Below are 16,085 nucleotides of genomic sequence, written 5' to 3'. Positions count from 1 at the left end.
GCTAAGAGTCATAAGTAAAAATAAACTATTTTAAGTTTAGTTCACCCATGACCACATAACCAACAATTACATCAACATGATCATAACACAAGTGTGCAGTGTAGGTACACAACATAGCATAGTATGTGATCATCATCTTCATGCTACCGTGTATAGATCCACATCGTGTCTTTCCAACAAAACACAATCAATCTCACCAAGAGATTGCAAACATGTTTCTCATGAAACATCATTTCCATATAGGAAACTAACATCTTTCAAATGAAAGATCAATGTTTTCCACCAAGAAAACATCAACATCTCCCCAAGGAGAAAATAAACATGTTTCACATTTCACATGAAACATCAACATCTCCCCCAAGGAGACAATAAACATGTTTCTTAACGAAACATCATTCCTTGAAAGGAACAAACCATCTTTTAGTGAAAGATCAATGATTTCAAAGAAAACTCCACCATCTTGATATTATAATCATATCAAGATATTATTATTCTAACATCATAATTTACAATCATACGCATATAACAACAAAATCATGATATCCATGGAAGTCACAATTACATATAGATTTAATCTCAATTTCTAGTCAACTCCCACTAACCCATCATATCAAGAAGTCATAAACCACATAGGTTTATATAAGTGATAAATTAAGAATATCACTACTATATCACACTTCGAAGCTAATTAGGATAACATGGTTCTATTAATCAAAACAATATGTACTTAGATCAGAAGTATCAATCAATTGCCATAAAAAATTAATCGATTAAACATCAAAGACAAGATCAACAAGTAATACACACTTTTAATCATTCCAGAGACATACCATGTTCATTGAACACAATAATCATCTAATTAGATTTAACATTCTCATCAGAATTATGGATAAAACAAAATATACAAGGACATCTAGTCCTACCAGGCAATCATAGAAAAAACAAATTATGAGTATAACACATAATTTCATCTCTTCTGAGATCATGAAAAAAAAAACAGTTTTAGTAATATAAGCTCAGACTTATATTAATAACATTGAAAAAAGGAATTTCTCATGAGTAACACTCAATTTTTTTATTTTTTTAATTTTTTTTTAACAAAAATATAAGTTCATACTTGTATCATAATATAATCTTTTTCCCAAAAGGAATTTATCAAACAATGAAAACCAATCTTATTGACAAACTCCCACACTTCCTTAAGAAGTTAATAACAATGTGCCTTGCACATCTCTCAATTCGGAACCTAAACAATTTGATTCTCTTTGTACTTATGCTATCAAAATTTCTTGCATGACATAAAGAACCACAAGAATATGATCTAACAATATTTGATTAGCCACAATCATATTTTCAATAACTTTAAACATATGCTTTTACAACCCATTAGAAGTAACATGTATAAAGCATATCATAGCTCACACTCTTCAAACCAATTAACATTTTCTTGTAAAGAAGAAAATCCGGTTAAGTTTAAATTTAAGCATATTCTCATGGATAAATGTTCATATCCATCTTGAGAATATATAATCACTTCTACTCTTTAGAAGATTTATAATTCAACCTTAAAACATCTTTACCTGATTATATATCAAGGAAAATTATGATATGAAGTGGACAGTAAACACACAATCAGTTACTGACTGATCAAATGGACAATATTTATTTGGTCAAAGGATTTCAAACCTTATGAATATAAACCCCTCTGTGGAGGAGCATTTACCATATACAACAGTTTCAGAAAATTTGACACCTGTAGGTGAAATTTTCACTGTCTCAATAACAAGGATTCAATAAGTTTTGAACATAAGTTCTCATGTGCGTAGAACATCTACCACATACAGCAGTTTCAGAAAATTCAACTCCTGTGGGCAGATAATTTTCACTGTCACAGAATCCCAAAATAAAATTTCATGTTATTCAAACCAACCCATGCAATAAACTTCTTGTGAGTAGCTTAATGCACTATTTGATTCAAGTAACATAATCATCTTCAAGTTAAAACTACAAGTACTTCCATTAACATCAAGAACTAGTCACTGTGGTGACGATCATTCATATCCATTAAAAACACTTTAGAAATTATAGTCCAAAAGCTGTCATTCTCAACTTCATACATGCATGTTTTCCTTAAAGCATGTTTCCCAAGAAACACATTAGCAAAAATTTAGTTAATCTCTATTAACATCACACCCTAGTGATAACACTTATAACAAAACATGAAACCATATACCATAAAATGTAAGACATGATATAAATATAGTATCATCGAACTAAGTTGAATATGTAAAATTTCACATTCTATTGCATGTCAAAATAACACAATTTTTTGACTATGTTGCAATTCTCTCCCTCGACTGGAACACAATCGCAAAAGTAAAATTATCCCCTATGTCTTTAAAATAAGTAACTATGCATCACCTTTATTTATAAACAACCATATATTATTTATATGATGGTTCAACCACTCTTGATAATAAGCCTTTTGCTTAGTGGTACTTTCAGGGGTTAGAACAGGCTCAGTTTCACTAATTTTCATGTCAATATCTAACAAATTGAGCGTCCATTCAATATCATCCTTCCACCTCTTATAATTATTTATCGGTAATTACTCTATATAATTCACTAAGTTATTCATGGAAAAAGTTGCAGGAGTTGAAAATTAAACATCAAGAAAATTATTAACATAGGCAAATTACAGGTAACAACAATTACCCAAATTATATAGGGATGACACATAATATAAACTCCCCTGTGGGCGGAGAATGTATTATACAAAATCAACAGTTACAAAAATCCAACACTTGTGGGTGAGAACTTTACTGTTATGCTCATCTCACAAAATAACATGTCACCCCAAATTAATTATGAATTAACTCTCGGCAGACGAGATAAAACACAATTCAATTCAAATGACATCATACCCCAATCATATATAAAAAAACAACAGGTAACCCCACTAACTTTGTAAATGACACATTGTGGTGGAACATTTACTAGATTAGTGGAACTCCAACAGGATATATAATTGCCCAAATTAAAAATTTCTCAATTAACTCCAAATTTCCAAATAGATAGTATTTACATTAGGTAATACATTATCATGTTCGACATATGAAAAGGTCCTACCTTTCACGGATTCAAGGATCTGTAGCCTTCATCAACAATTTCATTTGATATATAGATATATTAACAGCCACAAAGAATAATAAACTCAAGAGTAAGGTAGTTGTGCCTGTTCCTGTTTAGTCCATGCTGCAGAACATGATGCAAACCAATACAATCTTCTAGTTTACAACTTTATAAGAGAGGAGGAGAAAAAAAAAGTCATTCTATTTCCAAGAAAGACAAGGCCAAAGAACCTCTATACCCATGATGCAACGTGATCAATCAATGTGTAAATTAGTAAGAGATTGCTCACGGCTAAAACATGATAGTATTTGACAAACTTAATTCATATACCATGATATACTTCACTTGCAAATCATTATATTCTAACAATATTTTCAATACATGCTATATATTTTTGGCAGTAGCACTTCAAGAAACCCTTTTTGGATTTTAATTTTCTTTTTCTTGAAAAAAAAAGTTCAATTGCGTTCATGATACTAACGTGATCACAAAGTTGGAGACCAATGTCTCATATGAAACCCAAATCTCCACTTTAAAATTTAAAAATTCAGATCACTCACAAATAACAAATAGTGATTGTAAAAGAACATATCTTTATAAATTATATACTGCCAAACAAGCAATACACAGAGAATCATAAAGCAACCATAAACAGTTTTGGCATGGGAATTTCTGATAATTCAAGTATTCATAAAACAAAGTCTCCTATTAAATAAAGTAAAATATGCAGCGGAACACAGGCAGCATTGAGTCCTTTCCGATTGTTTTTATTTCTTTTGGAATCGGTTTTCTATTTTTCTTTTGCGGAAAAAAAAAAGTAAAGGAAGGCAAAGGTTTTAGCCTTTTAAACTTGAACTAGATTTTTCACCCGTGCGTTGCACGGGGGAGCATATATCAATCAATTCATACTTTATAAACAAATAAATAAGTATAAATCAGTGCAATAATATGACGACGACTTTTAAAAAGACATAAATTTACACCAATTGACCAAAATATTTAAACGGTTGCCATGAATAGAAGAGCATACACCTGTATAGATTAAATCATGCACTGGTATTCTATTGAATAAACCATCAAATAAGAACAACTCCATTATGAAAAGAATTTGAGGTTCTACACAGTTTCGCAATGAATGATATAAAAAATTGATAATAAATCAGCAAAATGATGTCTAGTTGATCCAATCTATTCCTCAAGGAAAACTCCTCTATTTTTTCTTGGACCTGGGCATTGTAAATGAAAAGGAATTAATTACTCCAGCTTACAATTAAAAATCAAAGACATAAATCTCATTATATATTGTATAATAACATGAAATTCGATTTAAAAAAAACATTTAACTTACTGAAGACGAAGATAGATAGACGTATTCAATCTACTACAGCAATTTAACAATTAAGTTTAAACCTGCAACTATAAATATTAAAATAATAATAAATTAGTTGCCTTCTAGATTTAAAAACAAAAATAGGATAAAGAGGAGGAAAAAAATGACTTACCAATGTCCAACAATAAAATTCATTTTACCCTTCCATGTTAAAATTATTATCAATATTATCTGGGGGATTATCAATCTTATAAACAATAATTACCAACTTTGAGTATCAATTCATTATGGGGAGTTTCAATCTAACAAACTATATAAAATTGTAATTTATTTTTGGAGATCATGAACCGATAAAGAGTTGAACAATAGATAAGATCAAAAGGGAAAAATATAACGAAAAAACTGTTATGGGCATAGTAAGCAACAAAACTTAGATATTAAAAAGAAATAGGCGTCTAGAAGGTATTTAATTAAAAAAATAGAATTTAAAAAGATATAGATATAAAATTTCAGTTAAGTTCATCATTCTATTTTTTTTTAGTTAAACATGCGTATTCTGTTCAATGGATAAGGGTTATGAATAACAATTTTTTGCAAAAAGCAATTAATAATAATACAAACAGGGGAAAATGGAATTTGAGACTCAAAATAACTTCTTTCATTCAATTCATATTCGTTCGGACCAAAAGACAACAAAACAGAGACCTGAATAAACCAATCTGCCATCCCAAAATACTAATAATAGGCAGATTGAACATTAAGATTGAAATGAAACTGAAAAAACGGAAAACACGACTACAAACTAACTAACATCCAGGACTACAAAACAACACACTTAACAGCTTGAAAAGACAACCACAATAACAAAACATCAAAACAGCCAACACAACACAAAACAGTCTTCAGATCTTCTCCTTTTTCATAGCTTTCAGGGGTTTCTTGCCAGCAACTAAGACTCCAACAACTTCGGCATCAGGGGGGATGGACGCTTGGAAGGAGGGGAAATCTGGCTTTCAACAGATACATCCACTTCAGGCTCTTTAGCAGTTTCAGCAACTTGGATAGCTTCAGCCGATTCAACACCAACACTCTTCATCTACAATAAAAAGAGACATGATAACGATGCCATTATTTTGCTGTATATAAAGCCGGAAAAAAATTAAATAGAAAACAGAAATATCTTTTATAAACCTTTTCCTTAGACTTCAAATACGTTTTAGTAGATTTCTTAGTTGAACTAATGCAAGCAAGAGGAACAGCAGTAGCTCGAGGAGATTGCTCGCCACTGGAACCATCAGAATCAGCAGACTTATTGATGTCCAATTCACCAGCAGGTTCAATCTCTTTTAGGGTCATATCAAGTTTTGCAGACTTATCTCCAACAATCTAAAATAGAATACATAAATATCAATTCACAAAAGAGAACTTAATAATAAACATAAATTTAAGAAGTATATTTATAACTTGTAAAAAATTTACTTTAACTTTTGGAGTTGGACCAGAAGGGACATGAGAGATTCGCTGAGTATCCGAACTCAAGTCAACAGCAGGAGAATTAGATGTCTCCACAACATTGGAATTTTCAGCGTTAACAAACTCGACATTAAGATCCAAAATTTATTTCAAAAATTAAATTAACAATCATTGAAACAATTACATCAAAACTGAAGTTGTATTCAAAGTAAAGTTTACCTTCACTATACTTGAAGATGAAGATTCACTTCAGCACTGAAGTAGGGGTCCCCATAATCAACAATGGAGCAGAACCCTCAATAGATTGCAGGGATGCCTGAAACTAACACATAACCTCTGAGTCAGAGCAGATTTTCTTAACTCGGTACGATGGTTCAAATATCGAGTTTGAGCTGTTATTGACTTCAATTTTGAATAAAAATGTTTGATCAATGAGTTCCAAAACATCAGTAGGAACTTCAAAATCAGCAGGATCCTAAAAAATGAAAGAATTAATAAACATCAGCCCCATAACAAATTCATATAAATAAAAGAGTTAATAGTACATTACTTACCTTGGTTGAATCTTTGACCAAAGCAGCACATGAATTATTAAGAAGGACAGATGCCTCTTGATCAAAGATGACAAAGGCTGTGGATTATGTGGTATCAACAACTCTGACTTGCAGCTTATATCTAGGGATTGGTAAAACCATATTGCGAACACAATTCTCACAGAAAAACATTCCGTATGCGGAATACACCTTCTTGTTACACTTGCACGCGGGATACCACCAAGGACCTTCAGGAATGAACTTAACTATAGCCAGGCCAGCACATGTAGACTTCTAAAGAATAAAGAAATTTAGGAAAATTAATGTCAGCAGAGACAGAATTAATAAAAATATTACAATTAACTTTAATATAAGAAAAAATACCTCTGTTAAAACCTTTATCTGCTCAATTGTCTTCCCTTCAGTAAGGTTCAAGAAATCTTCAGCAGTAGGAACTTTGCAAGAATCTTGTAGCTGACTCAAGACTTGGGATGCAGGGTCAGTTAGTGCAAAAAATCTGCAAGGAAAAAATCAGCATTTCAATTACTATACTGGACAACAAATGAGAACCAATGCTTTCAACAATAAATAACCTTTCACGAAGTGGAGCTGCCTCTTCAACATCAGGATTAACAGGATCTTTGTAGCTTCATACACATTTTGAATGCTTGGTATCCCTGACATGCAAAACACATGTTAAGACAATATATAAATTTAGTACATACTACATAATGAGAAAATATTGCATGTGACAACCTCTGAATGGTTTCATCTTTGCAAATTTCACAATAATAACTGCATGAATTAGATGTACCTTGGCATCCATGAAAACTAATTCCATTGAGAACGGCAGCTTTGATCGATCCACCGAAGCAAGGACTGACCCACATCCGGTTCACTTTCAACACAATAGTCCAAGTATCCTTTGAAGGGTTAACAGATGAAACATCATCAACCTTGATAGCCATTGAGAAAGAACGCAAAAACAAAAGTAAAGCGATATGAGGAAATACGAGGCGGAGGATGATGGATTCAACAGCAGAGATGGTCCTTAAATAGGGGAATTAGAGAGAGGATGGTAGAACCCCAAATTCGAATTAGGGTTTAATGAAATGAATTAAGGATTTAGAGTTCCGAAAACAAACCTCAGGTAAGGTTGAGGGGCGGCTGGAATCAAATAAATGGCGGGTAAACATCCACAGGATTTGGATCGCTAGACTTGGGGAGAAGCATCACGCGTGCTTGATTAGGTTAGGGAAAAATTGAATTGGGGAAAAGAGATGATGGAAATAGAGCTGTGTTTAATGTCTGATGGGAGTTTTAGCGTTGGAGAGGGAGAGAGTGTAGAATGGGGGAGTTCTCCAACAATTGATCACGTGAAAAAATAAAAAAATAAAGAATCCAGAAAGGAAAGGATAGGAAAGAAGGAGTAAATCACTTCTTTTTTATTTGATTTTTTTAATTTTAAAAAGTATTTGTTTATCTAAAATTCAATAACTAAATTTTAAAAAAGATTAAGTATATGATATTTGGAAAGATTGATGAAATTTATTAATTAAAAAAATATCCTAAATTTATTTAAAACCATAATTTCTAAAGGGACAGGCTTCCATATGCCATTTTTCTGAAGAGGCATGGGTGCCTCCCCCTTCCTAGCCATTGATTTATAATATTTTAATTGAATGGTCCGGATCAGTTGAGGAAAATAATTATGGCTTGGTCCTATCTACTATTCAAAATATATCTCTGGTCCTATTACATTTCTATATTCACGTAAGGAGACCGAAGTTTCTCTGATCCGGTATAGACCCTCTTAGTTTTATTATCTTAAAATTAGTCCCAACTATATGTACACAATAAGCAACCATAGCTGCATGAAAATCCAATCCTCCGAGTATCTCCTCCTCCTACGAGCAACCATACTTGCCCAGTTCTCTTCTTTGAGTTTCTTCTTCTTCAACAGATTGTAGATCTGGAGGATCCATAACTCTTGTCCCTTCTTAACTTCCTTAATTCGTCCTAGCCTTTTAATATCTCATCCTTCCCTCCATTCACATCCAAACCGTGTTTGAATCTCACATATGTTTTCAGATCTAAACGTTGTAGTTAATATCTGTATTCTCATTATCATCTCCCTTCACCTTCACCAATTCTGAACTTATTTTTCTTTTCTCCACACCCCAAACGCATCAACCCATCTCCTCATTTTCTCTACTCTTTTTCGCCACATCAACCTGAAACAGTGCACCGTCGTAACCTCCTCTTCCTCTAAGCTTGCAGTGCCGCCACCACTACTATTGTTTCCCAGAAACCGGTCACTCATCGCACCTCTCACTCTCAAAATCTCTGAATCGACATCATCTTCTTCACTCACCTAAAAACCCCGAAAAACCGGATCATCGGGGTCTTCCTCCTCCATCGAATCCCTTCTGCCTCCTCCTCGAGGAGTTGTCACGGTTCTGCATAGTGTGAGATTGAGGTATAATTTCATTACTAATTTCTTCTAGATTTTATATTTATATCATAAGGTATCAGGTATCAGTGGTTTCTTTTATTACTTAGAACCTTTTCTGAAAATCAGTATAATTTAGTTGAGGTACCAGTGGTTTGTTTTATTAATTAATGTGATCCTTTTCTTAAAATCAGTATATTTTAGTTGCTTATTGCAACCAATCCTTTTAACTGAAGAAGTTCCATGTACATGAGGTTTAAAATACAAAAGGAATGAAAAAAGACAATGATATTTGCAAAGCTAGCTGCTTCTCTACTTCTCCCTCATGCTGCTCAAACTGAAACAGCAGCGTTGTTTGATGCTCTTTGCAACCTTAGCGTTCTCATTCTTCTGATTTCTTTAGTTATTGTCATTCTTTCAGGGCTTGACAACATGAGAAACCAATGGGAGACGGTCTGAGGGTAAGAAGATAGTGCAACTGCTAAAGGTTGCTTCTTCTCTTTGTTTTCTACGCTTTGAAAAGTGCAAAAGCTATGGTAAGCAGCACCAAACATGATGCGGCAGCGGTGAGCCGTGAGCAGTGAAGTCACAACCCCTATGCATGTTAATTTCTAAAGAGGATTGATTTTTTAACAGATTATTTATGTTCTGCAAATCATTGTACCACTTTTGAAATTATATATTTAGAATTTAAGTAAGCTAACTTAATAGTGGCAAAATTTTGGGTTATGTTTTGCTCCCTGAAAGAATTAAGAACCTTTTGTTTGTCAATTTTTTAAAACGGTAGTGTATCAATTTCTTCCTTCGACATTACCAACCATGGCCTCGATTAGAATGATAAATTTCACACTCCTTTCTTTTGTGTTTTATTTTAGTGAAATTCTACTTCTTTCTCCTTCTGCTCCATGGAAAAAGAGTGCTGTTGCACATAACATATGCAGTTGTAGATTATTGTGGTTGCTTGCAGCTTATATACCTATTATGCTTGTGCTTCTCACAGGTATCTAACCAAGCAGGAACTGTGGTTCTCACAGACCCTTGACCACTACTCTCCCTATGTACTTGTCACTTCGATTCCATCTCTTCTCAATCACCATTCACATTAAGTTAATCAATTCTCCGGGCTTGCATCCCAAATTTTGGTTCATTACAAACCTCAATTCTCCGGCACTTAATTTCAGGAACTAAGCGTTTTTTCAATTAACAAGAACTAGGTTATAGTTAAGTTGCTTCAATGTTTTAATATATATTGCAATTTACTAAGTGCCTGCCTGGTTGGTTCAGTGTTTCAATTTACATTGCAATTTGGTTCAATGTTCTTATGAAATAGCACGTTATGCAGCAATTTGAGAAGGGAAGGTTTTGACCTTTTTTTTCTTTCAATTATGCGCTGCAGGATCACTACAAATTCCAGCAACGTTACTATGAGTTCCTTGACTATTTCCGGATTCCTGATGGACCCATTTTTTTGGTAATTTGTGGTGAATCACATACTAGTAGCTTTTGTTGGTTAATGAGGTAAGATCATAAGTAGTAGCTTGGCTCGAGTCCTATATATCATAGTGATCTGCAAGACTGATTTTTTTTTAATACATTGTGGCTTTTATGAAGCAAATATATGAATAAAAAACCCAAGTGTTTGTAACATATATAGGTTCTGGCAAAGAAGTTTGGAGCAGCTGTGGTTTCTGTTAAGCATCGCTATTATGTTTGAGTTCTCCATTTAAATCTCTGGCCACAAAAAATCTAAGATATCTTTCATCCAAGCAGGCACTCTTTGATTTGGATGTTTTTTGTCATAATTATCAGGCAAGTTAAATTCTTTCACCTTCCTTTTTGACAAGAACTTAGCAGAAGTGAAGTCAGTAAAGTAGCAACTTAAAAAACTAGTTGAAAAAGTTATAGCTAGTCTTCTGTTTCACTTTTATATGACTGAAGAACCATACACCATGCATAACATTAGTCTTCATGTATAAGTTGCTTAAAATCAAATTATATAATGTATAAGCTTGTAAATGAATGCTGAAACTGATTTCATTGCTTCAGGTTTTATTTAAATGATGACTGAATAAGCCTGTGGTATTTATTAGATTGTTGTTGATTTTGTTTGATTGGTTATTGCATTTTTCTTGCAGGACTCCTTAAATGCAAAACTAAATAGAACAAAAACCGAAAATCCCTGGTTTGTTTTTTGTGTCTAATATCCTGGAGCGCTCAGTGGGTGGTTCTTAATTTCTGGTGTTGTTCTTGCTATTTACAACTTCACAAAATTTGATCAACAGGTGAAGATGGCAATTATTTGCTTATGGCCACCTTTATTTTTTGATTTTTTAGACTAGAAACAGTATAACTGTATAAGTATATTTTGTTATTTAATCCCTAAACTTGTTGTGTGTTTAGTTTTGGAAGTACAATTGTGTGTTACACTGTTACTACAAATAATTGCTTTGTTGGCCATAAAGAAATATAACTACAATTTTGTGTGTTACGCATAAAGATAATAGAAAAACAGATCTGGCAGGTATGCTTTCACTTTGTTGTTTCTCATTGCATGAGGTGCAATATATTTGGTTAGTTGACTGAAATTCCACATTGCATGAGGTGCAATATATTTGGTTAGTTGACTGAAATTCCAATAAGCTTTGCTTTACCAAGTTCACATGATATGTCCAAAACAGATGCGCATCATTCTGATTATGTAAAATAAAATAAGAAATCTAAAAGACTAGAGAACTGACTAGAGTTCTGATTCTGACTCGGTTACTACACTATAGACCTTTGCTTTTCCCTTGCTACATTAACGCAAATAACTAGAGTTTTGCAGCTAATGGCCTTTTTCTTTTGTATAATAATATTTACAGGCATCAATCAAGAAGATCAAGATTTGGGAGAAGGATCAATTAAGTTGTGATCATTCTAGTAGAACAAAACAGGAAGATGAAGGAAAGTAAAGAAGTCTTGATGAGGAAAAGTAATGCAAAGGCAGAATTCTTAATATTGATGTGGATAAGGAATGGTTAGATGAACAGGATGATAGAGGAAATCTTATTCAGTAAGAATAATAGCAAAAGCCAGTAAGTATTCATTTTTTTTGTAAACCTATCATCAAGCTTGGGTACCAATTATCAAATATTGCCACCAATAGAGTCATTGTTGGCTCAAGCATTTTACTATGTTGTCTGGATGACTCAGTTTATCTTGAAGTTTTATTTTTGTTCTGTCTAGGGCTCTTAAGTATGCCCGGCAGTGATGTGCTGTTAAATATGTTTGTTTAGCATAGACATCAACTTTGTGATTGGTACTAAAAGCTCACTTTTCATTCTACATTATAGATATTGCCTAAAGTTTTGATTGGTGCATTGCCTAAAGGATATGTGAATCTAATATGTAATATGAACATGTAGCATTTGAAGGGTACCACTACCACCAGGTTGTACTTGAACCATTGAGTTGTTTGGTATTGTTTACAAATTCAAATGGTTGTTATTTGCCAGACTTTATAAGTATGTCATTCACTTGGTGTTTCTTCTAGATCTCCTTCTGGCTCTGGGTTTTAGTTATGTAGCTCATCTATCTCTTCTCTTCATTGATTTTCTCCTAATTTCTCCTAATTCATCTGATGGTGGAGAATTCTGAGCTAGTTAACTCCATTAGGAGTTTGTGCTTCACTTTTCTGTTGATTGGCTGAAAAATTGTTCATTTGAGCTTTTGGTATTATTTATTTATGCAATTCGCTGTTATTTGTTGGCTCAGGGCCCGAAAATTGAAGCAATCATTCGGAAATCAATGACCAGGAAATATCAGGGTGAAATTGCTCAGGGAAAAGGTCTATGAAATAATCTTTTCATCTTCATTCTCTCAAGTTTTCTTTTTGGTTTATTTTAAAAAGGAATTCAGAACTGTACGAATATCAATTTTGAGAGCTTGTGAGCTGTCTAATGCTAATGTGAAATGTAGGATGCAGGACAAAACAATTGCATTCAATGGAGATTCGTTGGGCGGCCTTCGATCTCTATATGTTCTCCAACATCGAGTCCCATATAGAGCATGTTTATTGCTTTCAAATAGAGCTTGTTTTTGTACAAGCTTCTGATATTTTTTCCAGATGGCCTGCATTAGCTTATATCAGAGGTCTTTAATCTCAAATGTCTGGTGCAGGAAGCTTTGACAAAGTGGATTGCTTGTCTGTTATGTGTGGGAGGTCAAGTCCAAAGTCTGATATAGGTGCAGTTTTGCTTGTTTGCTGTTTGTACAGAGTGGTGTGGGTCTGTGGGCTATCAGCATGTTTTACTCGTGCTGGAGCCTGGAGGAAGAAGAGTGGAGGCTCACCCCCGAGAGTGGCCTCCACACTCTCCCCCACTTGCCGGTTCGGTCCGTTTTTTTTTGGTCAATGGTTCGGTCCTTGTCATAAACCAATCAACAACGGTGCAAGCCAGGAAAAAACGAAAAACCAGATCCAAATCTACATGCTCAGGCGGCACGGTTCCTTCACTTCTGTCAGTTTCATGAAACACTTTTTTATGTGAATTTATTGTTAAAATATAAATTGGACTTGACCTTTATTACTTTTTGAATTATAAGGACAAGTGCAGCACTATAGCCTAGGGAGTAGATATCAGCACTAGATATCAAAGATGAGTGAAGAATAGCATCAACAGCTTCACGTTGATGTTTCCTTTTTGAAATTTCAGCAGCTTTTGTATAACTGGAACAGTCGTTTAGCTCTTATAAAAAATGGTTTAAGTTAGGGCCAATTACGTAAATTTTATTTAATTCTAAATTATTTTTCTCATTCCTCAGTTTCTGCCCATCATTAAGAGCCTGTTTGGTTTTGCGTCTGGGAGAGCTAGAATCATGTCCTGTTAGCAAAACGTGGATCTGTGATATTTTTTCATGTTTGGGTGAAAATATCAAACTCACGTTTAACCTTATAGACTCACGTCCCCTTGATGCTCGGCCTTGTTGCTTCTGCGTCTCCTCTAATCGATTCAAAGACTCAATTATAAACATAAATAAAGTTTTCCCTCATTGCCCATTCTCTGCACAAATTTTTCTGCAACTTTTTTCTTTCTTTCCATGGTTATGGCGGTGGGGGGCTATGGTGAGATGGTGGGTCCCGCACTTAATGACTATGGTGATACTTTGAGCATCTCGTGTACTCTTTTTTTACCACTCAATTTGTACGGTGGTTGCATAGGATATTAAACCAATTGGAAAATAGAAATTAGAACTTGAGAGTTTACTTCTTATAACTCATGTTATGTATTTTATACTAGGTAGTAACCCGTGCGATGCACGGTCACTATTTTTTATGAATTAAAACATGTATTAGTTTATAATCTATAATATATTATGAAATATAATTAACATTTTATTAGATCAAAATGTTATTAAGAAGTTGATTTTTAATTTTCAGATAAATACTTCAATTTTTATTCAATTATATGATCATTTTTCGTTCAATTATATTACCAAGTTTTATTCAATTACATTATCAAATTTTTAGTCGTTAGAGGAATTCCTTGCCTTTGTGGAGGAAGTACAAGAGCTCAGCCAGTTTGAACTGAAGCTGCTGGAAGAGAAAGAAATCATAGAAAAGAAGCTCAAGACTTCAGAAGAAACTCTGGAGAGGGATGAGCTAAAAGACAGTCTCAACAACATCCAGTATTCACTGGATCGTTTGGAGAAGAAGAGGTCAGAGCAGCGCCAGGAGTGCAGAAGATGATCCCTATTTAGTCTAAAACTGCAAAAGTGTGTAAATGTGAGGACCAAAAGTGCTAATTTTTTATTAGGGACCAAAAGTGCAAAACCGTGATAAGTGAGGGACCAAAAGAGCTATTAAGCCTAACATTTTTATCTCCTTCATATTAAGTCAAAGTAAATTAAACTATTATTATAATTCTTGTTTTTAGTAAGAATATTCTAGCAACATTAATATGCATGTCCTGTATCAAGTTTTGTAGCATGTCCTAGTGTCTTTGGGTCATGGCAGTTGTTAGTATTTTCCAAATCAATCCTTTCCTCTACCTTGAATTCTTCTGCCACACCTAACCTTTCCTCTTCATTTCTGGATTCCAGAGCAGCCTGCAAACATATATGGACAAAAGATTGTACTAAGTTAGATCCTTTTAATGCTAGCAGAGAGGATAGGAATCAGATTCGAAATAGAAGAGTTCAAAATATTGAAAACTAAGATTAATTTTTTTCCATAAAGGTCCAAGGTAACCTCGTTATCTAGTCTAGTTTGGATTGGAGGATTGCTTGAATTTTTCATCAAAAGTAAATATAATGAACAATGACAATTGCCTACATAATAGGTGAGTATGAGATGAAAAACTCAGTTGTAGGGGAAAGTGAGTAGGGGAATAATCCGGGAGTTAGATTTTTAGAATCAAATTTGCCATACTCATACACTTTCTCTTTCATCATATTTTCACCACTTTTTCTTCATATTTTTTCTTCCTATCCCATCACCTCCTTCTCTCTCTCTCTCTCTCTCTCTCTCTCTCTCTCTCTCTCTCTCTCTCTCTCTCTCTCTCTCTTAAAATTCAAAGAACCCAGAAAATAATCCAATAAATGAGCAGAAAAATGAATGGGGAAACAACAAAACCAGACATTCGTTCCCCATATGGACCAAGCAATTGCAGTTGCATGCAAACAGATGACTATGAAAGTATACATAAACCTGAAATATTGAAGTGAATCTGTAATTTGCTCTTGGAAACAATTTTGATTTTAAAAATTAGTTGTTCATTGCAGCATATATACAGGAACAAACAAATAACAGGTTGGTGCAATTAGTCTACACCATTGCATGAAATGATCACAATAGCATAGGAATTTCCCCATACATATATCAGGCTTCCATTAGAATTAGAATTAGATGGATTTGCATATATTGAAGGAGTACATGAATATGCAGTTGATTATTAGTCCATTAATAACAATGTGATTGATTATGTAGATAACATCAGATGATTCAATTTCACTGAAGCATTTTTATTAGATTTAAAACTTTCATAGCGCCCTTTCACTTTGTTCTACTGTCCTAAATACTATTTATCAGAATGGATCTCTTCAATTGACAGGTTCTTGTAAGGCATGATGGTTTCTGATCACCACCTAGATTTCCATTATCAAACACTATATTAAAGATTCACATACA

At 33.7% G+C, this 16,085-nt stretch overlaps 2 long non-coding RNA genes and 1 pseudogene across 3 annotated transcripts; 2 read left to right on the top strand and 1 right to left on the bottom strand.

Moving 5' to 3' along the window:
• Positions 1–5,266: 5,266 nt before the first annotated feature.
• On the bottom strand, positions 5,267–6,660 carry LOC130726973 (uncharacterized; annotated as a pseudogene).
• A 1,625-nt stretch (positions 6,661–8,285) lies between these two features.
• Positions 8,286–10,728, top strand: LOC130723140 (uncharacterized). 2 transcript variants are annotated; one of them, XR_009014196.1, is made up of 4 exons: positions 8,286–8,947; positions 9,342–9,978; positions 10,317–10,438; positions 10,575–10,728. It is a non-coding gene; the product is annotated as an uncharacterized LOC130723140 (long non-coding RNA). The 2 variants fall into 2 exon arrangements; XR_009014194.1 differs by having other exon boundaries at positions 9,342–10,438.
• A 328-nt stretch (positions 10,729–11,056) lies between these two features.
• On the top strand, positions 11,057–13,674 carry LOC130723141 (uncharacterized). The gene is made up of 3 exons (XR_009014197.1): positions 11,057–11,202; positions 11,782–11,994; positions 12,674–13,674. It is a non-coding gene; the product is annotated as an uncharacterized LOC130723141 (long non-coding RNA).
• Positions 13,675–16,085: the final 2,411 nt, after the last annotated feature.

The sequence above is a fragment of the Lotus japonicus genome, chromosome 6 (genome assembly GCF_012489685.1).
Source record: "Lotus japonicus ecotype B-129 chromosome 6, LjGifu_v1.2".
NCBI classification, from domain to species: domain Eukaryota; kingdom Viridiplantae; phylum Streptophyta; class Magnoliopsida; order Fabales; family Fabaceae; genus Lotus; species Lotus japonicus.
The sequence above is the reverse complement of the archived record's forward strand: the minus strand, read 5'-3'. Positions and strand labels throughout refer to the sequence as shown.